The 14,194-nt window shown below is 39.9% G+C and overlaps 1 long non-coding RNA gene across 1 annotated transcript; it reads right to left on the bottom strand.

Annotated features, from left to right (window-relative positions):
• Nucleotides 1-334: 334 nt before the first annotated feature.
• Nucleotides 335-2,873, bottom strand: LOC111541040. The gene is made up of 3 exons (XR_002731154.2): nt 2,789-2,873; nt 2,285-2,399; nt 335-2,025 (listed from the first exon to the last, which is right to left on the bottom strand). It is a non-coding gene; the product is annotated as an uncharacterized LOC111541040 (long non-coding RNA).
• Nucleotides 2,874-14,194: the final 11,321 nt, after the last annotated feature.

Here is a 14,194-nt window from a genome sequence, read left to right as displayed (position 1 = left end):
CACACCTAATCCGAACAGTAAAATTAAAAAAATAGTGACAATACAAAACGCTGGCAAGGATGTGGAAAAACTGGATCTCTCATATATGGCTGCTGGGAATGTAAAATAGTACATTTCTGGAAAAGGGTTTAGCAGTTTCTTTAAAAACTAAACACATACTTACCATATGACCCAGCAATCACACTCCTGGACATTTATCCCATAAAAATGAAAAATTTAGGTCCACATAAAAACCTGCATGCAGTTTTTCAAAGCAGCTTTATTTGTAATAGCCCCCCCAAAAAAGGAGGAGGGGGGGAGGACGAGGAGGAGGAGTAGGAGGAGGAGGAGGAAAGAACCAAAATGTCATATGATAGGTGAATGCTGAATGATTAAACAAACTGTGTTACACCCATAGTGTGGAATATCACTCAGTAATAGAAAGGAACAAACTAGAAATACCTGCAATAACTTGAATAAATCTCAAGGGCATTCTGCTGAGTTGGGTGGGGTGGGGGAGCTAATCTTAGAAGGTCACAAGATGTGAGGACCAATTTATAAAACATTCCCCAAACGACAAAATCATAGAAATGGAGAACAGACTGATGGTTGCCAAGGATTAGGGATGGTGTGGGGAAAAGAAAGGGATGTCCATAAAGGGACTGTATGAGAGAGATCTTTGTGGTGTTGAAATAGTTTGTATTTTGATTGTGGTAATGATTACAACAGCCTTCAGGGATAAGGTGACACACAATCACAGGCACATTTTATCTCAGTGTCAATGTCCTGGCTTTATCATTGTGGAATGTAACCAACAGTGGAGGCAACGTGTAGGCTCTATGAGACCTCTCTGTACTATCTTTGCAACTTCCTGTAAAGTCGACACTCAAAATAAAAAGTTAAAAACATCGGTGCCCAGGCCACATCCCAAACCTTGTAAATTAAAATATCTAGGGGAGGAACCTAGCCAACTGCATTTTTTTTTAATGCACGAGGTAATTTTAAACTGTAGCTAGAGTTAGGCACCACCGGCAGCTGGTATTATTACTGAAACTACAAGCAGGTGGAACACTTGTAAGTCTGGTGGAAGATGATAAGGAAGGAGAAAACTAAATATACAAATCTATGTTAGGTCTCTTGAGGGTTTTATTCTCCTAATGGTAAAACCTAGTATTTAAGTGAATCCAAATAATGTGGATGGGATAATCAGTCATCCATTATGATACAGACCATTTTACACAAAAAAGGCCAGTCCCAATAGACTATTCTTTAGATTCTTAAGCATTTGGTATCGATGTTATAATTTTAAAATGCTAAAGAGCAATTACAATCACATTTAAACATGCAGTAATTTTAGAAAATCAATGTTTCACCGAGTTTCTCATTTTAGATGAGTAACAAAATGAGTTCAAATTTTTTATTTTATTGTGTTGACTAACACCAGCAGTGATCCTTGGGAAACATGTGAAAAGCAAATATTCGTATTTTGACTACATATTCTAATGTACTCGTTATTTATATTAATGATCACCAACTATTATCTAGTAGACTCTCTGGATTTAACTGTTTAGGAAGTGAGTTGTAGACATATAGAAGCCAAGGATTATTTTGAGCCAATAAACAGTGACTTGACCCACCAAATGCCTTGTGTGGTTATTGTTATTAATCATTCTGTATCACCATCATCATAAGACACTGTGCATCTACTCAGCTGGGCCAGGGGATTAAAGGTTTAGGAAAGAGTCCTTCCTTGCCTTTAAAGGGTTTCAAGTCTGTTTGAGGATGGGTCCAAATACATAAAATGATGAATAACAAAGCGAAGAACATGCTGAAATCTGGACTGACAGCAGAAAAGGGCCAAAGGGCTTGTTTTTACTGGAAGTATTTTTGCATAAACTGGGAAGGGAGTTTGCATCTTCTGGACACATAGATCAGACAGATGAGCAGCTTCAACAAAGCAGATTTATGCTATCCACCAGGAGGGTTTTGCTTAGTTGTCAGTTGTGGACTTTCTTCCAAAAGTGCAGCTGTTTTGAAGCAAGAAATCTGGCACCAAAAAATAAATAAAGTGAAAATTTAGAATAAGAATTACCTCCCACGCAACTCTAATCAACAGCTATGTCTCCCTTTCCTCCACCTTCAAGATTTAAAGGTCTGGGTGGAAACTGGAGGTGGGGGGTGGGAATGAGCTATTTGCCTTGCCGCAAGACCACCAATCTCCTCTGTCTGTCTCTCTCTCCAAACACGACCCTCACACACACTCTATCCTAATTTACACTGCTACGACTTTCCAGATTTGTTTTACGTTCTGGAAGGATTTATCCATTTGGAAGCGTTCTTAAAGTTGCTAACTGTCGCGAAGTTCGATTTGAAAGCAAAGGAAGGAATGATCGCGTTTTAACAGAGGAAGAGTGCAAATTCTTGTAAAGAAAGTTGTCTTGTGATTATGGGAGGTAATCAACAGCTACTCAGACATTCTTCTCTTAAACAGCTAAGGTTTATCATTTTCGCTATTATGACAATGAATTTTTTCCTCCTTTGCTTTATGCCTTTTGGCAGGAGCCTCCACTCTGCAGGTGTTAGCGCTGCAAGGGCCGAACCCAACCGCCAGAATGTCTGCGGAGCCTAGCATGGGATGCTGCCCAGCAAAACAGCGCCCAGGGAGAGGGCAACTGAGGAAGAGAGCCTGTAAGCGCGCTTCAGAAGGGACTGGGACCAGAGCCCTGGAAAACTAGAGCGAGTAGATTCCCTGGCAGGGGGAACCCGCGGGAGCCTGGAAAAAAAACGAGAGGGAGAGAAAGAAACTCACCCCCGCGCTGTGAAGCCCGGCGCAAGCAGGCGAGTGAGCGCGCAGGCTGGCTGGGCTGCTCCAGCTGGAAGTCATTCTGCGGGCTGGCGTCTGCGTTGTCAGGGCGACCGCCCGGCCGGCGCCAGCGAAGGGGGGGAGGCGGGCTCCGTGAATGGGTGACGTCACGCGGCCGGCGCCAGGCAGTCTGGGCGGCCGAGCCAATGAATCAGCTGTCCGGGGGAGGGAGCGCGGCGCGCGGGAGGAGGCTGCAGGAATGCGCCGGGAGCCGCGCGGCCGGGGAGGGCAGGAGATGCCTCCACCAGCCCCGTCGCCCCGCGGCGGTCGAAGGCCCCAGCGTCCCAGGCTCGGCCATCCCGGTGCCCGGTGACCCCGCGCCCAGTCTGTGGCTGTGCCCGCGTCCCTCGTTTTCCGCCGGTTATCCCCACGGGCGCGCGCTCTGCGGAGAGGCCCACGAGCTGGGGCGGTGGGGGAGGGGCGCTGGGGCGGTGTCAGAGAGGATTTGTTTTCAGTTACTGCGACTGTAGCACTTATTGAAAAGGAAACATACAATAAAACTTGTCCTTGTTGATAAAATAGACTTTGAAAGTGTTGATGAATTCACCGCTACCTTACTGTGTGCTCCGCGTCGTGCTGGGTGTTGGGTATCACAATGAAAGGGCCAGGGCTCAAAAGTTCCCAAAATTGAACTGGGAAGAAAAACGTGTACGGAACTCATGATTCCTTAGACTTGGAGCCGACTGCTCTTCCAGTTTATACAGCGCGGGACTGTACGGTGCCTTTAAGGTTCTAGAAGGCAAATGGCTCTGAAAATCTCCAATTTTTTGGTGTTTCTGTGTTTTGCTTTTCCTCTGTCCTGCTTTGCTCTCCATTGCAGTACCCTGACGGTGGCCAATTACTGGGTTATGGTCATTTCAGTATCCCCAGTATTTGACGCTCTCCTGGACTCCTGGTAAGGACTGGACATTGTTGATGGGTAATCCACAATGCAAGAGCAAATAATGTTTAAGTAAAGGCTGGAATAAAAAGACTACTTCTAAATTCCTAAACATCTTTTTTGGGTGCTTGCTTGTTGGTTTTTGGTGGTTTTTCAAGAGTAGTGATGCATTGTTACTGAAACTGGAAAACCAGAAAGTGTGGCTCAGACTCACTCACATAGTAGATGTCGTTAAATCGGCCCTTCCTGCTGAAGTCTGGGCCTCTCTTTTTTAGTCTGGAAGATGAGGAGATCTGGTGAGATACTCTCTTAAGACCCATGAAGTTCTAGTAGCCTGTCATTGTATTTATCAACCTTTAAAACGATTGAGTTTATTCCCATCATTGTATGTGGTATACGTGACATTCATTTAACACTTTAGGGTCCCTGCTATGTGAATAGTATGTACTAGAAGTTTTAACTGAAAATTTTTTGGAATAAAAATTAAGGGCCTGGCGCGGTGGCTCACGCCCGAATCCCAGCACTTTGTGGGGCCGAGGTAGGGAGTTCAAGACCAGCCTGACCAACATGGTGAAACCCCATATCTACTAAAAAAAAAAAAAAAGCTGGGTGTGGTGGTGCACGCCTGTAGTCCCAGCTACTCAGGAGACTGAGGCAGGAGAATCACTTGAAGGAGGGGAGGTTGCAGTGAGCCGAAATGGTGCCACTTGCACTCCCACCTGGGCAACAGAGCAAGATTCCATTAAAAAAAGAGAGAGAGAGAGGAGAGAGAGAGAGAAGGAAGGAAAGGAAAGGAGAGGAAAGGAAAACTAGAAAACAAGTGCTAATAAACGGGTATAGACCAGTTCATCTCAACATTTGATGTGCGTGAAGTCACCTGGCAATTGGTTGAAATACAGAAGAGGCTCGAGATTCTGCATCTTTAACAAGCCCCCAAGTGATGCTGATATTGCTAACCCTGAACTGCACTTTGAGTAAAGAGAATCTTGACCACAGAGTACCAAGGAAAGCATAAAGAATATAATGGATGTAAAGTGGTCTGGGTTCCTAAAAGCCTGCGGAGAAGATGAGCTTGTGCATATGACTGGCTGAGGGAATGAAAAAGCAGAATAAACAGCATAAATAACAATCGCATTGGAAGGAAAGAAGCAAAAAATAAGTTGAGGGGTGAAGAGGATTTTGTCTGACTTCAATTAAGAATATTTAGGGAAATTATAAAAAATGGGTTTGAAGATTCACTGGTGGGGTAAGACAACCTTGGAGGTTATGAATCCCAATTAATTTGGTGTAGTCGAGGAAACCGAGCAGCAGTACAATCTCGTTAGATAACGGCAGAGCTCAGAATGGAAGCCAAATCTGAGAAATTTAGATTACAAATACCTTACACATCGAGTCCTCGATATAAGAATAACCACTGTCATTGTGCAAGGTGAAAATATGAGGCAAGAACAAAAACAAGCGGAGAGACCCATAGGAAATAATATCGTCCAAGCATGGAGTTTTGGGGAAGGTCTGGTCTAGGGAATATGAGGAAATATCAGGAGAAGAGATAAATCAGAAAAACTGTGTTTGCATGAATTGTAATGGCTGCCACCAGCTGATTAAATCATCCATTTATGTAAGAAAAGGAAAAAAATTCCCTCCATCCCTCCCATGGTCCAATGAAGCATTTTTCAACCCTGACCTCACATCGGCATTACTATTTTTTTTCAATAGGAATTCCTGAGCTCCATCCCACAGAAATTTAATCAGAATCTCTGGGAGTGGAGCCCTAGAATCAGTATTTTTAAAGGCTCCCTAGATGATTATAATGTGCAGTCAGTGTTGAGAATCACTAATCTAATATACAGTCACCAGCTCATTTTGTTGGCTTCATTTCTGCCCCTGAACATTTCCCCCAGTGTTATCTATTATACTAGCACTAGATCATTTTTAATACTGGGTGTGTTTTGTGGTGGATTTTGATGGTTTATAGCACATTCTCTAAGCTCAATGTCTTCCATCCCTCATTAACTGTCATGGTTTAGTTGTGAACATATCCTGATATCTCTCATTGGCAAGAGAAGGAACAGTGATTTGGCACATGACTGGATGGAAATGATAAACCTGGTTTATGAACCTATATGGTACCATAGTGTGGCAGTACAGTTATTTTACTTGATTTTTATCTTTGCTTTAATAATCTACTTTAACAGCCTCTTTAGGATTAGAGCTGATGAATGAGCACTTAAAATAGCGACTTGGACCATTGGAATTTTATTTTGCATCTTCTCTAAAAAATAATCGTTACTTGCTGGAAAAATAATCTGAATGTGAGAAGAGTGTATAGTCTTTTCCTTCGTGACTAACTTAACTTTTAAAAGTTCATTGATTCGTTTATTCCTCTAGAATTAATTGAGTACCTCCTATGTGCCAGGTACTTTTTCAGATAGGAGGATGCCAAGAGAATAAAAGCATTTTCTCTGTCTTCAAAGAGGAAAAGATGAGCATAGTGAATTTCGGGTACTGTATTTATTCAGCTTGGACGTTTAAAAGATACTTGGCTTTCCCATACTATCTTAAGATGCATTTAGTGAATATTTTTAAAAATTCATTTATTTACTTTTTTTAAGAAAAACTAATGAATGCATGTGGTTTAAAAACCAAAGAAAATATTTTCCCCCTCATTCTTGTCCTATGTCTGCCTAATTCCCTCTCACACCCTACAGAAACCACTATTAATTTCTTACCTATCCTCTGAGAATATACTATCAAATATAAACATATTCTTATTTTCTCCCATTTTTACACTGTTCTATATCTTTTTTAAATTTAAAAATATCGGGAGGATATCTCTCTATATCAGTACATTCTGTTTTCATTTTGTTATTCTTCCATAATATTCTATTGTCTCAAAGTACCACAATGTATTTCTCTTACTGCTATTGATGGTAATTTAGGTTGTTTCCAATCTTTTGTTACGAAATTACATAAACAACCTTGTGCAACATCTGTGTCATTTTGCCCATGTGCACATGAAGTATTATCTGTAGGATAAATTTCTGCAAGCAAAACTATTGGGTCTTTTAAAGGGTGTATGTTAACATTCTTGATTGTTTCCTTAAGATAAATTCCTAGGCATGAAATTCCTGGGTTGACTAATATAAATACTTTAAAGGTTTTTGATATTCACTGAGAAATTGCCATCTAGAGAGTTCATACTGATTCATTTTCTCACTTGCATGGTATAAAAGTCCCCATTTCTCTGAAACCTTGCTGGTATTGGAAAATACCTCTTTAAAAATATATCTTTGTTTATTTCATGGGTAAAGAATTGCATATCTATTACCTTAGCATGCATTTCTATGAGTAATATATAATTTGAACTTTACCATATGTTTATTAGCCATTGCATGATTAGAGGTTTGTCCATCTCTTTTGTCCAATCTTGAAGAATTTTTATTTTTATTACTGGTTTGTAATACATTAATACACTAATCATAATAATGATCTGTTTATTAAACCCTTGCCTTGTTCCAGGTACTGTGCTAAGCATTTTTAATTGCTCCTATGTATTGTAAATATTTTATCTGAGTTTGGTATGTGTCTCTAATACTTATTTAATCATTATTTCCTCTTAAAAACCTTTAGAAACTGTACAAATTATGTGATAACATACACCAATCTTTTGTGTGTTTTTGTTTGCTCGCTTAACACATAGGAAAGTCTGTCCACTCTAAAATCAGCTTAGCATTCACTTTATTTTTGCTAGTTCCTGTAGGACTTTAAGTAATTTTTAAAACAAATTAAGTACTATTTACAAATAGTTAGCTAACTACAATGTAACTATCTTTTTCTGTTTCAAGAAAATACTTTTATACTTTTTAAAGCAATTATTTTGTTATTATTATTTTGCGATGGAGTCTCGCTCTGTCGCCCAGGCTGGAGTGCAGTGGCGTGATCTCGGCTCACTGCAACCTCTGCCTCCTGAGTTCAAGCGATTCTCTGCCTCAGCTTCCCAAGTAGCTGGGATTATAGGTGCCCACCACTACGCCCGGCTAATTTTTTTGTACTGTCAGTAGAGACGGGGTTTCGCCATCTTGGCCAGGCTGGTCTTGAACTCCTGACCTTGTGATCCACCCACCTCAGCCTTCCAAAGTGCTGGGATTACAGGCGTGAGCCACTGTGCCCAGCCAAAGCAATTATTTTTACACATATGAATAACTAAAAACACGGGGGCAGGGGAAGGACTAAAACTGCCCACAATCCCATCAACCTGAGACAATCTCTGTTAACATGTAGAGCAAATCTAGTTGATTTTCTATATGTAAATAAATATCTGTATACTATATATTTTTTACAGAAATGGCATTATATTATGCATATGTTTTGTTGCTTGCTTTTCCCCCCATTAGCCCTGTAGAGTGAATAACATCTTTTTATGTCAGTAACTTCTCATCCTCATCATTATCCATTGTATGGAAGAGAACTCTTTAATGGGATCAATTTCCCCTTCAGAAGCAGGAAACCTGGGCAGAAGCATTCCACGACAAACCTCACCTGCCTGTTTGATGTTCAGCCATTCAGAATTTCCTAAGGCAGTTTAATCCCATTGTTTCTCAACTACTTTCCGTTTCTTTGAGGGCCTAACAGCATATAAGAAAAGGGGAACGCAGTGGTCAATCATTAACCTGCTCCAACTAGAGAGACAACTCAGAAAGAAAACAAAAACACTTTTTTTTTTGGCAAGACATGGTTCAAAATCTTATAGATTTTTTTCTGCAAATTGTTTTCAGTCCTCTTTCCCATACCCCATTGTCTTCGTCTCCCTAGCCTACATGCACACCTCCCTTCAGATAATTTTTAACTTACGCTCTTTATTTCTTAACAAAAATAATGACATGACTTGCTCTCCCAGAGCTCTGACCTTAGGTTTGTTCTAGCTGCAACACTAGTATAGACCATTCTATTAATTATGAATGTATTCATGTGTATAGAGGCAATGGTAGACCAGTGGTAATGTTACCTTATTCTGGAGACTTACACTTATAAATAAATAATGAGATGCTTCTGTGAAATGCCTTTAGCAAAGGCAGGGGAAAGCATTACTTCTCAAAAGACTGTACATTTGAAAGATTGAAAGCTGATACCAAAGGCTCTTCAATAAGATATAAACCACTTCTGTGGAAAAAAAGAAAATAACATGAAAGAAGTGAACTGGAAATTCTATACTGCTAAACTGGGGACCAAAATTTTCTAACTGGCAAAGTGTAAAATCTAAGTGAACAGATCAGAGAACCTAAAATAGAGTCTCAGAGATGTAGGAAAACTGATCTCTGATCCTCCAAATATCTTTCTATGTTATACATTTAAAATAAATCACTACACTTAAAAATCTGAGATGTTATTTATAATAAAATGCTACATTCCCATCATATCCTGTTAAAGATGGTATTGAAAAGTTGTGTTAAATTAAGTAATTCCAATGAGAGATTGGCATGTATGATTGATTGTTATTAAACAGCATTTTTTCCTATCTTAACTAACTTATATTAGGCTTGTGTATTAAGCTAGATATTCAAGTCTAGATACTAATTAAAACAACTTCATGAAGTATAGTGGCCACTGGCTTCCTGGGAACATTTTTTCTGCACTGAATATTCTAGTCCAGTTTCTAGCAAATAGAAAATGCTTTGTGGTTGCCACTAGAGGGCAAATAGCCTCCTGGACTTCTCTTTGACCAAAGAGTATCTTGGTCCAAGCAGCCAGTTATAAGGTCTCATATAAACTACTCTTAAGTCTTGCGTTGCCAAGTCTTAGTCAGCTCACCAACTCAGCAAACTCAGAACATTTTAATTTGTTTTAAATCAAAATTTAAATATGTTCTTTTACCAGTCTATTTACATGGTCCAATTTGGGACGATAGATCTCTTCGCTGAGTGCACTAACTTCTGACCTTCTTATCCTACCCCTTTCCGATGTAGATATTAAATCCCACTGCTCGGCCAGCAAGGTGACCTATCTTCACAGCATTCAACAGCATTCTTAGACCTTAGGTGACATCAAAGGCACTTTCCAGTCTGATTCGTTTCTGCTTAACTTTCCAATCTCTCCTCCTGCCATTCCCACATAGTCCCTTTATTCTGCACTAGTTCAGAGTTGCTGGCACTTTCTCAAATATATGATGTTATTTCATGTCCTTGTGTCTTTACTCAGGCTGTTACTTCTACCTGGGATGCTGTCACTGCCCATCACACACTGTTGAAGACTCAGTTCAGGTATTACCTATAAGAAGCCTTATACTCTTTGCTCCTCCCCTTTTTCTTTCCCCTCTTTCTTTCCAGAGCAATAGATTGAGTTTTCCCTCCTCTATGCTCCTCTAGCATCTTTTACACACTTCAATGATAATACTAACCCTGCTCTTGTGATTATGTCTAGCAGAATATGAATATTCAATCTATGTTGAAATGTCAACTCAATTGTTTTGTCTTGTCTTTGCTGCATTAGGAATTGTTAGGAGTTCTAGAAGAGGGATGGAATGCAAACAACAACTCCCTTCCTTTTCAGGAAGCAGAGACGGGAAGCCCACGATTGTGGTTTTTGAAGACTGAGCTCTCTCTGCCCTTGAGTAAGGAGGTCCAAGATTTCCCCTTGATAAAAATGTGGACTGCAATGCTAGTTAAAAGAAGCCATTGGGGCTTTTGGTATAGAGAAATATTTGGAAGCTGAAAAGACTGAGGTGGACTGGAAAAGCTTCGGAGATGCCAAGCATCACAACTCAAGAGACAGGAAAGTGGTCTGAAAATATAGCAGCTGCCTGGAGGTGCCAGGTGAGTGGGCTTGGAGAAGAGCCACGATGAGGGCCACTGTTGGAGTCATACTGAACAAACTCTTCACAGCCCTCACCAGAGGACTTTGCAGTTAAGTGGCAATTCTGCCTCATGTAGACAAATAATCATGGGAGGTGATTTGCAGCCTGTGATCAAGTTCTTTTTTATCCAAGCAAAAATAAATGATTCCTGAAAATTATCAAAATAATCAAACACAAAGAGAGTCTGAGAAACTGTCACAGCCAAGAGGAATCTTAAGGTGACATGATGGCTAAAGGCAATGTGGTACTCTAAATGGGATCCTGGAAAAGAAAAAGAACATTGGGGGAAAACTACAGACATCTGAATAAAGTAGAGACTTTAGTTAATAATAATGTATCAGTATTGGTTTGTTAATTATAATTATATAGACCATACTAAGATAAGACGTTAATAATATGAGAAACTGGGTGTGAAGTATATCCAATGTATCTATCTTTCCAATGTCTTTGTAAATCTAAAATAGTTCTAAAAAATAAAGTTTATTTAAAAAGAAAGAGAAGGAGAAAAACACAGACTAACCTGGGAGGATGTGTCCTCCAAAACCCTCAGGACCCTGGAAGTACCCAGGAGACCTGAACTCATGAATTCCTTGAGTATAGGAATTGATTCATGCTGACATTCTCCATGGCCAGTGCACAGTATCTGGTTTTAACAAGTGGTCAGTGCATAGTTACTGAATTAAAATCTATTTCCAGTAAGGAAGAAGCAAGAGTCAATAAAGAGAATGTTTTCCTTCTGATGATAAATAAAACTGCAAACTATATTTTGTGTACTTAAGTTGACTGAAAATTTTGTAGGGATATCCAGTTCAACAGAGTTTACCCTGACATTTGGAAAAAAACTGTGCTCTTAGTGCAGAAAGTAACATAAGACTCCATTCTTTAAGAATACTGCTATTTTGCCAGATGCAGTGGCTCACGCCTGTAATCCCAACACTTTGGGAGGCTGAGGTAGGCGGATCACGAGATCAGGAGTTCAAGACCATCCTGGCTAACACAGTGAAACCCTGTCTCTACTAAAACTGCAAAAATTAGCCGGGAGTGGTGGCACGTTCCTGTAATCCCAGCTACTCAGGAGGCTGAAGCAGGAGAATCGCTTGAAAACCCAGGAGGCAGAGGTCATAGTGAGCCGAGATCGTGCCACTGCATTCCAGCCTGGGCAACAGAACGAGACTCCATCTCAAAAGAAAATAAAAAAGAATACTGCTATTTTTTCTGATGTTAACCTGGAGGAAAACCATCCTTATAAAAACAAGATATTAAAATCAGGGAAGAAAATACACAAATAGAGATCGGGTACATAATGTCTAATAGTTTTAAGTAAGGAACAAAGGTTCAATTTCTTTTTCATATAAAAGGAAGCAAACATATTAAAATTCTCCTAAGTACTAATATTTGAAGTACATAGACTGAAAATTGAAAGTGCTCATATATTTTTGATATGAAATTGTTCTCTGACGTTTTTTAGTCTAGTAAAAGTCCCTTGACAAATGATACTTATTAAGTAGTATTTTATTCATGAGGGGTTACTTCAAAATAATTTGTAACATAGACATTGTATTTTTAAAGTTTGTCTATTTCATGAAATTTGTCTTTCAGTATGGTAAGGGATAGTAGAAACTTTATACTTAAAAGAAGAAGATGTTGCAGAAAGGAAAGATGGCCAAAAAATAAAGGTTCAGATCATGAATTTGAAGCTTTTCTCTGTCCAGATTCTCCACATTGACTGAATCAGCTGGGGGTCTTGCTGACTCAGGACTCTGCTAAACTGTCTTGCTTATCACAAGGGTGACTACCAGCCACACAAATATAAAGCCGTAACCCTCTCTCCTTGGCAAGGAAGTAAAAACCAAATAGATTTTTAGCTTAACAGACAATGCAAACTGATAGTTTATTCTTGACATATTGAGAAAGATAAAAAGGTCATTTTTTGGTATTCTCAGAATAAATCAGTGATGTTTTAAAAGGTACTCACGTCCAGATGATGGTAATTAATTACATGAGATAGATGTGTTTCTCTCTCAAAATAAATAAATGAGAGGAATGAAGAAAAGGAGGGAGAACAAAGAAATGCATATGATTGAAAGCAACAGGGTAGTAAGAGGTTTGGGTGGTATAGAGAGGAAAGAAAACTGGGTAGATACCCTCTCTTCCAGCCAATAACTCTGTGGGTTGACTATCTAACCGGCTTTAAGGCCTACTATGCTTGTAAGTTTGTGTGCCTGGTGTTTTGTTTTTTGTTGTTGTTGTTGTTGTTGTTGTTGTTGTTGTTGTTGTTTTGAGTCAGAGTTTTGCTCCCTCGCCCAGGTTGGAGTGCAGTGGCGCGATCTCGGCTCACTGCAAGCTCCACCTCCCAGGTTCACTCCATTCTCCTGCCTCAGCCTCCCGAGGAGCTGGGACTACAGGCGCCCACCACCGTGCCCGGCTAATATTTTGTACTTTTAGTAGACAGGGTTTCACTGTGTTAGCCAGGATGGTCTCGATCTCCTGACCTCGTGATCCACCCACCTCGGCCTCCCAAAGTGCTGAGATTACAGGTGTGAGCCACCACGCCGGGCATTTAGGTGCCTTTTCTAACTTTCTTAACAACTTCAACAAATCAATTATTATGCATATATTTTAGAAATGAGGATGCTGGGGGGTCAGATTGTTTACTAACTGATTCAACGTCATCTACCTAGTAGGAAGCAAACCCAGGGGTCAAATGTAGATCTATTTGATTCCACAAACCTTGGAACCTTCTATACTACCTCTCAGAATTTCCCTGTCAAAACTTTTCCAGAATGATTTTGGATTAAAAATTTTGATTGGTTAATTCATAGTAATAAGAGCTACCAAAAATCCAATTCATTGTTGAAACTAATTGAACCTTATCAATTATTTCAAATTTTTTTGTATCTCTAATCTTTGCTATCTTTTGTGATCCTAAAAAAGATTTTCTTATTTATGCCAAATTCTTTATGCTATACTATGATACAAACAAAGTCAATGTGCAATTTATTGCACTGGTCCCATTATGCTACATCCGCATGCAGAATGTTGAGAGCAATGCTCAAAAATCTGATTTTCTGTATATGTTATTTGTGACCCATATAGTGTTTTAATTCTGAACATTTCTTTTGGTTAATTATTATTGCTTCCAGTTCTCTGTGGAAAGTTTTCATCTTGATTCTTAATTTCTTAAAATATCAGTGGTGGCCATTTTAAAGTCTGTGTCTGCAAACACTGTTATCTGGATCCCACTGTAGGTCTGTTTCTGGTGCCTGTTTTTCTTTTGTTTTTTGGTTACATCCTGTCTCCTTGTTTGCCTGGTTGTTTTCTTTCTTTTCTTTTTTGAGATGGAGTCTCGCTCTGTCACCCAGGCTGGAGTGCAGTGGTACGACCCCCGGCTCACTGCAACCTTCGCCTCCTAGGTTCAAGTGATTCTCCTGCCTCAGCCTCCTGAGTAGCTGGGATTGCACGCATGTGCCACCACACTTGGCTAATTTTTGTATTTTTAGTAGAGACAGGGTTTCACCATGTTGGCCAGGCTGGTCTCAAACTCCTGACCTCAGATGATCTGCCCACCTCGGCCTCCCAAAGTGCTAGGATTACAGGTGTGAAACACCATGCCAAGCCTGCT

Source organism: Piliocolobus tephrosceles, chromosome 5 (assembly GCF_002776525.5).
Source record: "Piliocolobus tephrosceles isolate RC106 chromosome 5, ASM277652v3, whole genome shotgun sequence".
Classification (NCBI taxonomy): domain Eukaryota; kingdom Metazoa; phylum Chordata; class Mammalia; order Primates; family Cercopithecidae; genus Piliocolobus; species Piliocolobus tephrosceles.
This window is presented reverse-complemented; position numbering and strand designations above follow the sequence as displayed.